This window comes from Anas platyrhynchos, chromosome 7 (assembly GCF_047663525.1).
Source record: "Anas platyrhynchos isolate ZD024472 breed Pekin duck chromosome 7, IASCAAS_PekinDuck_T2T, whole genome shotgun sequence".
Taxonomy (NCBI): Eukaryota; Metazoa; Chordata; class Aves; order Anseriformes; family Anatidae; genus Anas; species Anas platyrhynchos.
This window is the reverse complement of record NC_092593.1, coordinates 18190356-18203694: the sequence shown is the minus strand read 5'-3', so window position 1 is coordinate 18203694 and position 13339 is coordinate 18190356. Positions and strand designations below refer to the sequence as shown.

Genomic DNA, 13339 nt, shown 5'->3' with positions numbered 1-13339 from the left:
CAGGAAAAAGCTGTATTATGCACTGGGTGCCCTGAAGAAGTCTATTAACTTCAGTGATTCCTGCCAGTTAAAAATGTGCAAAGATCTTCACAATAAAGTAGTATCCTATTCAATGTTTTCTGAAATTTTCTTTGTTAGTTTTCACTTACTTAGGTTTCTGATACATAAAGGACAACATAGACATACTGCCATTCATTTCTAGCTAGTGGTTTGCAGGAGTGGATTTTTATTCTTTAAGCAAACAAAAGAATCCAATGGATATTTCAGTGTTTTGGTTGTTGTTGTTTTTTTCCCTTGTTTACTAATGAAATTAAAATATCACAAGGATATTTAATGTCTATCAGCTGTATACATATTTACACATTGCGTATAGTATTATTAACTGGCTTGATGGATGCAGCTTTTCTTTAGATGCTTCCAGGAGGGTTTCTTGGACAGCCTAATGCAACTTTGTCTTAATCAAAGCAAATTCCACAGGTTTACATTATATGAATAGTACAGTTGCTGATGTCCTCTGATATACCTAGTGGGTAGAGTGCTCTGGGGATATAAATGAAAGGTTCAAATCGATTTTAAGTGTGAGCTAAGCTCCAAATTTCATCACCTTCATGTGTTTCATCAAGCCTGTGGCAATTCTGAAGTACAGAAAGGTCTGTTTCTAAGTGGATGGAAATTTTAAGGTATAAATAATGTAACCTTTTATTTAGTTGTGTACCTAGGGAAAAGATTTCAGGGTTGCATATTTTTTGAATACCTAATTTTCAACTACATTTTTAAGGGCTTGATCTTAAGCAAATTATTCAGCTAAATTCAGAATCGGTATTAGATTAGTAATGTAATGACATATAGAAGGACAGGCTGCCAATAAAAAAAAAAAAAAAAAGGAAAAAAAATACAAATTAAGATACATCAGTCTATATCCCAAAAATCTTCTACAGTCTCAGTAAGTAGAGGTTCATTCCTCAAGTCTGTCAATAGGCTGACAGACTGAAGAAGGTTGGAAGTGCATTCTAATATAATGCAGGTAGAGATTCCATAAGGAAAATCTTGCTAGAAATAGCTTTTGCCTTGCTACTGACCTGCCTTCCCTAGACCAAACTGCAGCTTCTTGATATTACTGCTATGCCAGATAGTTTCTGTGTTTCTTCTCCCTTTGACAGATACAAAAATGAATGTATTGTACACCCTCCTAGAGAAGATAAAAAGTTCTATCAGTTCTATCTTGAGATCAGTTAGTGCCTAAAATGTAATTGGATTTTTATCTTTCATATATTTTGCCTGTGATAGCCAACGTGAATCTGCAACCATTGTACTTTCTTCCCTGGTCAATTGTGAAAGATTTAATCTCTTCTGGATCCATTTTGATATTTTTCAATTATTCATTGCAGTTATACATAGAAAACTTTCACAGATAATATGACAAAGAGTCAAGTTACATTAAAAAGACAAATTTTTATAAGTTATATAAGCACGAGTCAAACTTTTTTTTTTTGTTTGGTTTGTTTTTTCACAAAATTCTGACTAGATATTTAGAGCCAGAGTGCCAAGCTTCTATTTACTAATGACACTATTATGGGAAAAAAATATTTAAAATCTATTTTTATTCTTCAAACTTCATACTATGAGACATCAAGTAGAAATTGCTTAGATCAGCTAAAACGTCTCAAAAACATATTATCAAAACATTGATAATAAGTACATTTGAAATTGAATTTGAATTACTCTATAAAATCTTTATGCCACAAAACACTTCCAATTTAATTTGACATTGCTTTATGTCCTTTTCCAGAACTATATCAACCAATATGCAGAGTAGCAATTTGTGTAGCAAATTGTGATAATGTCAGTCATCATAATTGGAATTACCCACAGCTGTTCCCTTCTCTCTTACTATATTAAGTTATCAATGTTTTTAGTTGTTGCTCTGGCCTGAACTGTAGGATTAGGTACAAGAAGAAATTTCTAGGAGGTATAAAGAAATGTAGATCGACTGAAGTTGATCGTACTATATCTATGTGCATCAGTCAAATATCTAGCACTTATTTTTGAATTAGATTAAAAAACACATTTAGACATTAAAAGTTTTAGTGCTGTTTATGTTTCTAATATTGTTGTTTCAATATGTTTTATTAGAATCAGCAAGGTAAATGTTCCACTGCATGTCTGCCCATGTCTTTAAAATCTAAATCTCTTATTAAAACTTGTAATAGAACCATAGATCCATTTTGTATCTGCAGAGGAGTGGAAAAGTGGCTTAGGAAGGTTTCAACACAGCGTTGAGAATAAAATATGGCAGAAACGTCAGATGAGATAATTAGGATATGCTCATGCTGGCACAGTCCTCTGATATGTAATTCTGTGAAACAGCATCAAAAATGTACAGGAGGGAATGTGACCTGTTAGACCTATAGGATGATATCAGTAGAAAATTAGTATAAAATGGCCATGGTAAGTTAAAAGGTCAATGTTAATCAGAGTAGTGACATTCTGAAATAGTCTTCCAATAGAACTTAAAGCAGGAATTCCAAATGTCTTTAGACAGAGCCTGAGAAATGTAGTAAAGGGATAGATAACATGATGTGCTTTTCTGGCATTGCTGGACTCAGTGACATGGAAGGCCACTTCCAGTCACATATGGCTCCATTCAAACATCTGTCCATCCCTCTCTTTGTACTCTTCACTGTATCTCTCTCTCCTTCTCCTTACCTCAGCATTGCTGAGAAATTTATTCCTGCTTCTATAACCTCACATGTCCACTACTGTGGATTCTTTCAGTCTGCAACCCAAAATATGCAAATGTGGACTCTGGTACCACACTAAGGTATCACTGAGCCTCACAGTTGGATCACTGCACTCTGGATTTTCTATAATGTAATATTTCAGTAATAGCAAATGAAGTGTCAGCATCCTAGGATCCAAGAATGATTTCTTCTTTCCAAAGATAACAGCTGTATGACTTCTATCATATTCACAAGCTGAAGAAGGAATTTAGATAGTGAAAAAGGAGGGGTTATCACATAGCTACCTTCACAAGGTAGAGGAAGAATAATTACTGAAATAATAGAATAGTCATGGCTATTCTGTATAGATGGATGAAAACATTTCCAGAAAGAGAGACAGGCAAATACAGTTCTAGTGGAATAAATTAGGAGCAGACAAAATTTTGGAAAAGAATTTCACAAGAACAGAAGCTGTGGGACAGTGGCTGATATTAGAGTGAAACAATACAAACTTTGAAATGCAGGTAGAGAAAATGAGATTTCATTGGAGATTTTCAAAATAAATAAAATTCTCAACATCATACCTTTTAAGTAATATGACAAGTAAATCTAATCAGAAAGAGCTAAGTTATAAATTCTACTGTCAGGACCTTTTGGATAGGGTCTTGCTACTTAACAGGAGAATTCAGGACATTATGTAGAGATTAAAATTCTAGTTACTATATAGCTTGCAGTAACACTTTTGTCACTTACTTCACTGCAATCTATATAGTAACTACAATCTACATAATGTCCCGAATGTCCTGTGGTTTTAACTGACCAAAACTCCTCTTGTCATACAGAGTAGCATGCTACTGCATGCCTATTTCTGCATAACATTGGCTTTTACTGAAATGAGTTTACCAGCAGTAGCTGCCAGATAGTCCTTTTTTAATAATTGGCATTCTTATATCCCGATGTAGATACCTGCCACTAAAATTAAAGTTACATTTCCATTTACACTTGACTAAAATGCTTTTTTTTTAATGTTTCACATTATAATTTCCAGAGGTGCTTGGCTAGAAGAGGCTCTTCTAGAAGAGCCTCGACTTCCTTCAGGGGGACAGTCCCATGTCTGCACTTTTATGCACTGACAGGTTCAGATGGGGTCCTGACACTGATTGCTAGAAAGAGACAAGTCTTCCCAGAGGCACAAAAAGTAGACTTTTGTTAAAGAAAGCAGTGGGGCAAAAAATTGACATCTGTCCTTTAATGTTTTTGATGAGTTTGTAAAGAGGACTTCTGGCCTTAAAATTACAGCACATAGGGGCAAAACAGTTAGCATTTTTATCTTTTTTATATTCAACCTTTTTTTTTTTTTTTTAAAGTGTTCTTACACATCCGGTTCATGCTGATATATGGCCCAAAGCTGAGAACTCCATTGTGAACAGACTCAGAGCAATGTGAAGATGTTTGTACCTATACTTAATTTCAAAGACAGAATTTCTGAATACTCATAGATTGGCAACAACACTGGCAACAAACAATGATTCATCCAGTTAATAAATGTATAAATTACTGATCCCTTTACTGTGTTCTTTAAACAAGGATGTCTTGTGGCCCCTCATCATTAACGCTCAGTGACTATCAATCCCCTGAAATTCAGCAGTTTGTTCAGATACAGCATGTGGTTGAAAGACTCAGCATGTATCTGTTGATTATAATTTGTCAAAATAACTGACTTATGGGAAAGTAGAACTGTGATCTTCAAACTTCTTGGAGATAATAATTTTCAAAACAGTCCACCCACCTGAAATATATATAATACCCTGTTTACATGGCTGATCAAATGATAAGTATGTACCTTAACTGGATACTCGGCTGATTTGAGGATTGTGTTCTGATCTGCAGACATGCTGATCGGTCACAGCTCTTCTGAAAGTGGAGTTCTCGGTGTATGGCAGGTCACACATGAAGTGATAGACCTTGTAGTATTATTCCATGTTTTTCTAATCTGGCCAGACTCTGTTCTGTCAGTCCCAGAAGATTAAGAAATAAGTAACAGTGTCCCCCAAGGCCAGCCTCAGCTGTTGATATAAAAAGAACTGTTATACGATCATGACTTGAAACCGACCTTCAGGTTTTCAGGCTAAAAGAAGTCATCTACAACAAAGATGGGCAACATAAGACCTAAAAATAAACCAAATTATTGAGCTATACATTTTTGGTACTCTGATTCAGCTGGCACACTGGACCATTTACAACATCATGAAATGACTTGCACACAAACATTATTTCAAAGCTATTCATTTTGGAACATAAGTTGACATAAAGCAGAAATTTCTGAATTAAGGGCAAATAGCTTTGATATGTCTTCCAATTACTCAGTTAGGCATACATATAATGATGAAATTGGGGGTTAAGCAGAGCCAACATTCCCTACTTACCATATGGAAAGTGTAAATTATTTCATTCTGCTGAAAGGAGAATCTTTTTTATTCAATTATTTTCTATCCTTGTTCTCAATGATCAATTGATATAACTTATACAGGAATTATTCCCTTTGTTTGCAATCATACTTAGCAACCTCATACAATAAAATTTTATTGTTGTTATATAATTAGGCTTCGTAATTACTGTAGATGTTGTTATAGAAATGGAATAGATGTGTGTAATTTCATTGTCATTTAGAAGGTATGACAGATCTGTGTGTGAAAAAAAAAAAAAAGAAAAGCAAAGATCATTGTGATGGCAAAACCAATAAAAATACCCCAGTCTCAGTGAAGTCATTTATACCTATGCAAAGATGTCATTTGGAGAACAGGCTCTTTTGCACTGGAGCAAGTAGCTATACAAAGCATGGAAACAGAAAATAAAGCCCATTGTTTTTATCAATTTCAGAAAAACATAGCATTTTCATTGGAACTGCTTGCTGTTGCATGAAGTAATAAAACGGCATATGTAATTAGAGATTCACAGGAACTGTGAATGATAACATATTCCTTGAAGGTGATTGTTTCCAGTAGAGCCTCATGTCTTTGTGACAGCAGAGTAGGCTAAGGCATCTCAACTGCTGGAGTGTTTTGTGATTTCACAACATATGGTGGAAATGGAGCAGTTGGAAAGACCAGCTGCTTTGAAGCAAGTAACCTGGAATCATCCCTAATTTGTCCATGTCCTTCTCCCATGATCTGCTCTTCTGAGAAAGGGATTGCCCGATTTTGTTGAGTTGGGAAAAAGAATCCAGTATCTTCCATGAATTAACAATTCCAAGTGATCAGTATTTTGTAGGAGCAATTTGCTATTATTGTCTTGAACCAAACACTTTAAGATCTGTTCATTGATGCTAATGTGGAATGGATTGTATGATATATATATATATTTTTAACTGAATACTTTTCAAAAGCAACGTTCTTCTTCTGATGCTAGTATATGGGGGAAATAGGCTTTCAGACTGCATTGTAGTTCATTCTGAAAATATGAGTGTGTAAGAACTAATGTCCTATGGAGCAAATAAAACTGTTCAAAACCAACTTTTAGGCAGCAATTTTGCAAACCTGTGTTCTCTGGACTAGAGCTCTAAACCCCAAGACTGGTGAATTTCATGGTGAATTGACCTTGAAAGTTTCTAAACTTTGTAAGTTGTTCAGTGAAAACCAACCATTTTGGCACCCACCAGAACTAAAAGAAGTCAAGCCCTGGCTTAGCCTCTGTCAAGCCCCATTAAGGTCCAGAGAACTGTCAGAGTCCTTTGACCAACTTGGCATACACTGTCTAAAATAATACCTTTCATGTACATAGTTAGAGCTACCTTAAAACAGCCATGAAAGGAGTCACAGTATGTCTTTTACTTAATGTTAGAACCATACAAAAATGTAGCATGGAAGAGACCTCTAGAGGCCATCTAACCCAACCTCCTACTCAAAACATCAGTTAACTTCAGTTAGATCCCAGTCAGGTGGTTACTGTGTTAATTCAGGAAATGCTTTCTCTGTTTAGGTCAACATAAACATATATTTTCCCAGATAAAATCACCCAGCAATAGAGAGCAATAGCAACTGATGTGCAGAAGCAGGGAGGGAAGAAGGCAGAAACTGTGGAACTCAGACTCAGGACTCCCTTCCTCCCTCCCTGCATGCCCTAACCTGCAAACAGGCTTGGTTCTGAAATCTCTTCTGATGCTGGACACCTCACAGGTAAGCACGATAGTAAAAATGTTGGATCTAGCTACAAAATGCCATAACGTGGGCAGACAACATTTAGCAATTGCCTGCAATTGCACATTCACCCCTATTAGGAATCATTTTCATCAGACAAGGAATGCAGCTGTGTTCAGCTAACAATTTAATAGTATTTTTTGCAAGTAACATATTTCCCTTGTAGTGTAATACTAGCTTATAAACAAGTTGAAAAACTGGTCGGTAATTTGAAGGATAACATTCTCAAGGAAATAGTTAAGTTCCCACACATCACTGCTGAAAGAAATTGATGAATAAGCTAAAAGGAGAGCAGAATATTCCAGCAATTTGCAGATAGTAAGGTGATGATATAACTGGTGATAATTATAAGGCAGTTTTCTTCTGCTACTGATTAGAAACTAGGTGTTTTAAACATGCATATAAAGGAGAAGCAGTAGCTTTTTTTTTTTTTTTTTTTTTGGAGGAGGAGGAGTATTTTTGTAGGTTTGGGTTTGTTTGGCTTTTTTTTGGTTTGAGCAGTGGAGTGGGTTGAACCATGGGGATTGGTTGGTGTCAATGTGTTGAAATCTGAGCAAAATATTTTCCATTCAGGATTTGTTAGGGTTTGGGGCTTTTACATTGGATTAGAAGTAGCAAGAAAAAACAAAGACCATGAAGCCCAGTCAGAACAACATGTTTTTTAATGGTTTCAGAATGCCCTCAAAATTAATAAGCAAAATGATAAGGTCATGCTTCTCATCTATTATCTGTCATGTGTTAGAATTTGGTTAATGCTTTCAGCTTGTAACTGGTAACAGAACCAATAGGGAAGTGGGTACTATTTTTTAATATCTTAAAAACTGGCATGAGCAGGTATGTTCAGTATACTACTACTAATGAATGTGAAACATTTATTAAATGGGAAGTAAAGATGTTCATTTCACAGCTTTTTTCTAATCTAGGTATCCATCTTTGAATACGTTTCACTTTATAAATTAATTCTATTAATTATGAAGAAATCTACTCTCTTTTGAAACAAAAGAGCTGGCATGGCATGGTCTCCTATTTATACCACTCTGTTCTGTTCAGAGAAGTTTAGTTTTACTGGGTTTGTCGGTAAGATAACAATAGATTATAACTGAAGGAAAGCAACACCTTTTGCTGCAGCTTAGACTCTAATGATGTTAGTTACTGGGTTTGGAAGTGAGCAAGAAATCCATGCCTGGGGCTCATGGTCATCCTGTAGAACACATTAGAGGCCAGCTAATTTATTTTGACTTTTTTTTTTAGGATAGCATGCTGACTGCAGCTTCCTTCTGGTTTTCAAACAAAGCTTGAAAAATAAGTTTTGTATGGGACAATTTTTCCTAGATATTTTATGCTATTTTCTCTCTCTTTTGCACCAACAATGCCAAGTCAGCTAAGGAAACTGAGAAACAAATGACCCATTCTGCAGTTTAAGCAGTGTGATAAATGTGTCTAGAAAACAAAGAATACTGGGAACAGGAGAGTTTATAGACAGGCTTTTATCCTAAGCATTTTTTCTCCAGATTTTGATACCTGCAACCATACATGTGATCACATACTGTAAAAAGATTCCCATATGTCCTTGGTTAAATCCATAGAGTCCTATGCTCTCCCAAACATGAGCTTCATCTAGCATTCCAGAGGTGAGGTAGAGCTTCTGGAGTTATTTTGGTTCACTGGTGCCATGCTAAAAAAAATCTTTTTGTTAGAGTGGCAGAGTAGCAGAGAAGCATCATAAGACACCTACCATGTCTTGCCATATTTCCCCAAAACCAAACTATGTGTTTATGTTGGAAAAGCAGAAAAAAATATTATCTAAGATCCAGCTATGGATTGAGGAAAGACAAGTTTTTCTTATCGGCTCCCCATGGCCTTTTTCCTCTCACAACTCTGCCGTTTTCTCTGCATAACCAGTATGAAATGGATGGATTGCTCTAGAAAAAAGGACAGTGATTTTATAGGTTGGTTTTGATAATGAGATGTGATCTGTATAATCACATTGTATGTAATCCATTCTATTTACCCCTGCCAAATGCCTTTTTAGTTGGGATGTTAGTGATTAGATCTGGTAGAACGTTAGGTAATACACTAAACATTCCCAGGTGTCATAAAAATAGCAATCTGGGCAGAATGCTAAGACAATCTCTTTGAACTTAAAGTGAACAAGGCTGGAGCATGCTCATCAGTCAATACTGTAATCATAGAAACGAAGTATGGCTTGTAGCTGCTTCATCTTTACCTTGTGTACTTCAGATATTCTCTTACCACCTTTTTGCTCTTTTTTAACTGTATAAAAGTGTTTGGAAGCTGAGGAAACTGTCTGAAGGTACATTTTTCAGAAATACTTTAAGGAAGTTGAGATAACAGCAAAAAGCACAAAATCTACTTTGTTTCATTGTCATGTCATGAGCTAATGATAGAAAATATCTTTTAAGTGACCAAAAATCACAGCAATAATTTAAGCCCTTATCAGAAACGTGACCCTTGGTGTTTTGTTGTTCAGACATATAAATGCTTGTTACAGCTTACTGGTTATGTTGCCAGAAGAGCAATGAAGAGATCACAAACTCTTCAGCATTTTGAAGGGTAGTGTTTTCTGTCTTCTGGAATAACACCTCTTAGTAAATTCAGAAAAAGCTTTACACTACTTTTAATACATATTCTGGCATTAACATTTGCTAAAAATCAGTTGCTCATTTCTTCTTTGATAATCTGCAAATCACTAAATTAAGATTTAAAACTCAGTAAAGCACACTCAATAAATCTATGTGCTTCCAAGTATTGCTCTGATGATGCATTACCAACTAACATGAAAGTAATTGCATCCTGAGTCGCAGGAGGAGAGTCCTGAGGTTTAAGATCTATAGGCTATTTCTTAATTTTCTTCATGGGAAATAATGGATGGAAAATGAACTATAAAAATACTCCCTCTCTTTTAACGTCTATCTTTATGAGAAAATAAATGATAGGTTAGAGGTGGTGAGTTTTCTAAATTATTACATGTATTCAAGTCTGTTGAAGCAATTTTGTTTGACAGTAACATCAACAGATACATTAATTCTATAAAACCTGCACAATTTACTGAACAAACATGAAAAGACTCCTGTTCTACTGTTTTAATGTCATGGTACATATAACTTTCCTTGATGATTTGTTGATTCTGTGTTGCTGCATATTTAACTATCTTTAGCTGAATAGAATTATCTAATTATTTGATTGTGTCATGAAAAGAATAATTTGAACAGTGAAAGCAATAGTGTTACACTTATAGGTGCTCAAGACCTGTCTAAATCAATGTCAATTCCTGTTCCCTATTGATTTTCCAACATCAAATTAGCAATTTTTATGGCAATTAAAATCAGAATTGTTAGAATTTTTCTTTTTCTTAAATTTTAATACCAAACAGCATTAACTTTTAACTTCACCAAAATTGCTTGGACATTTATTATAAAAATTGCTTAACGCTATATCAGATAGATTCCATTTACCAATAAAAACTTACCCATCTTTTTCTTCTTTCATACTATCTCATTGCCTCCCAAACTGCAGCCCCACCAGAATATTAATTTACTGAATATCCAGTGTTTCTGTATTTCAGTTAGGTTGAGAATGACACAAAGTCTGTCTTTCACTAACTCAAAGAGGCTTTATTCAGTGGCATTTATAAGCTGACTTCAGGAACAGAGATGATTCAAATATGCTCAGATAAGCATCAAGTTTTGCAGGTTTATCCAGTAATAACAGAAACGTGGTTTCAATGCCTACCTAAAATTATACTTGCTGAATATGTAGACACAGTCTACAAAGAAAAGAAAAAAAAAATCTGATGTGCAATTTCTGATCCTGCATACAAAAATGTATTGAGCCCATTAGAACGGTTTATTTCCTCTGGTACCTGAAGTCCCAAATGGGAAGCATACAGAGCACATATTTTCACACAACAGCAGATTTTCCTTAACAAAAGCTTAATTTTCAAAATATGAAAGCCATTAAAACACTACGTGATAATATCTCACAGGTATACTTCAAACACTCTGATATAGAAAGGTAAATACCAACACTTTATCCAAAGTATCGTGCTACAAGTTTTTTAAAAAATATTAAAAGCATTTAAAACAGACAAGTTCCTTGAAACCAGAAAGACAATTATTAATATTCCCATGATCAGTATTTCTCAATTTAGAAGATGTTCTTTAATAGCTCTCCTTTGGAAAACATATAAAAATGTCTTTTAATGCAGATGTGTGAAAGGAGAATATGATGCAGGATTACATTCTAAAGCTCTAAATCAAAAGCAGTTCAACTTTCTGTCAGTACCAGAATAATCTTATCAGTTGTTCATGTCAGTATCAAGGAAGACTGTCATTAAGACAACTGAAATATGAAAGACCATAACAGTCTTGTGGAGAATTAGATAATGCCTGCCATCAGTGAGCAATTGTTGATTTAATTTAATGCTTTCGTAGTGTTTATTTTTAGGTCTTTTTAGATTTAGAGAGTTTTAGATTCAGACCTCTTTAGGAGGTCCAATCTGTAGGGGTCTCATGATAATATTATGAATAGGGAAGAAAGGGGAAAAAATGTCCTTTCCAGTTATAGCTTAGTAGCTTCAGTAGAGCTAATACACAGGAGAAATGAGAGCCAGAAGAGGTTACATTAAGAGAAGAGAGTTCCACAAATCCAATAAAATATCCAATGCAAAATCATACCTTTTTTTAAAGCTGAAATAATACTAGTTCATTTTTTGAACTGCACTTACCATTCACGTATAAGGTCTATGGTCATGATAAAACGGGTTAATTATTACACGAATATTGCTTTAGCTTCTGTATCTTCTTCATGATTCTTTTCTTATTCCTTTTGTTTCCACAGTTTTCTGGGAATTGAGTTCATGTAAAATGAGGTCATGTAAACCTGAGTTCAAAGCTACCTGTTAAAAGGAAGAGATTGTACCCAAAATCTGAGGGTTTGGGTGTGGTGTGGTGGCAGTGTTCATTCTGCACCATGAGCTGCATCAGAGAATAAACATGAACAGTAACTTCACTCTACTTTAATTTAGGAGATGCTACTTGATTTCCTAGTCACCAGCACTAAACTTGTTTATAGTTGAAAACTGCTGAAAATATTTAATCCAAATAGCTTTTGGATTAGCCCTCAAGTAACGTAGGGCTTTATTTATATTCTGAGCTTTATTAAATGTTTATGAAATTCTGTTAAAGTGAGAAATGCTATGTAAGAACTAACTTTTTTAGTACAAGCTTTACTTTGTGACAAAAGCAATAGTGACATAACAGTATGTAGTATTGAACAAATCTACATAATATACAGTTCATATGAGACACACTTTGTCATGAGACATAGGAAAGTGTCTTTCCAAAAAGCTAATGTATTAAGCTTTGCACTCATTAAATTCCCACATTCACCTTTTGAATAGAAGCATTCTGTATGCATTACAAATGCTGTTTTTTGTTTGTTTGTTTGTTTTTGTTTTATCCCCTGTATGTGCCCTGTTTCTCCCTCATATTTTGCCACCTGGAAACATTGCTCTCTCTGTTCAAATTTCCTAAATGTGTATTAGTTCCATCTATGATGTAAGGTCTTACCTGGACGGCAAACGTGCTTTGCATTGTTTGTGCAAGTGTACTGTAATCTGTAAACATACAGCAAGTGTGCTGTATGTTTGGAAATACACAGCACAAATATTGTGTGACTTCTTAGCAAAAATGCTAAAGGTCCAACGCTTTCTGAATAAGTTGAATATAACATCTTGTCCATGCAATCATAATATGTCCACAAAGTGAGTTCAGTGCTCCTCAAAAGCATCAGGCATGCTTTTTGGTTTCCATGTTCATGGGCTTTATAGAAATCTACAGTTACTCGGAAAGTCATGGTCCAGCATATATCCACCTGACACTACAATTCCTCACAGGCAGCACTAAACAATAGCTGGGAAACCCTATTGAAAATCTGTGCAGTAGTTTGGCAGAAGTATTTCTTTAACAGTTCATGGTGGTATTCATAACAGATAGCTCATCATTTACTTTTTCTGTTATGATTAATTAAATCTCTATTATGCTTCTTTGTGTTTCTAGTTCTTTGGTTTTGACTATCTATATTTGCATTCTTTAATAAATTTAGATTGAAAAGCCTCAGAACACAATTCTCTTATGAATATACATGCGCTACATTGTGATATGGGCCTCTCAGAGTCCCTTGAAACTGTGCAGTTTGCATAACAGATAACAAAAATAAAGTGTTTTCACACAGAAAATAAAAAATGGAAAAGTGCCCCCAATGAGTTGTAACTTAAAAAAAAAAAAAAAAAAAAAAGTCTGATGTCAGAGAAGTTAAATGTCAGTTTGCCTAAGATCACTTAGAAACTCAGTGGCAGAGACTAGAGTATAATTCCCAATCATCCAACATCTTGACCGATGT

General features: G+C 34.9%; 1 protein-coding gene across 4 annotated transcripts in view; it reads left to right on the top strand.

The window, feature by feature from the left end:
* The window catches only part of KCNH7 (potassium voltage-gated channel subfamily H member 7), a 223787-nt gene that overhangs the window by 153265 nt on the left and 57183 nt on the right, over nucleotides 1-13339 (top strand). The gene's annotated exons all lie outside the window — the stretch shown is intronic.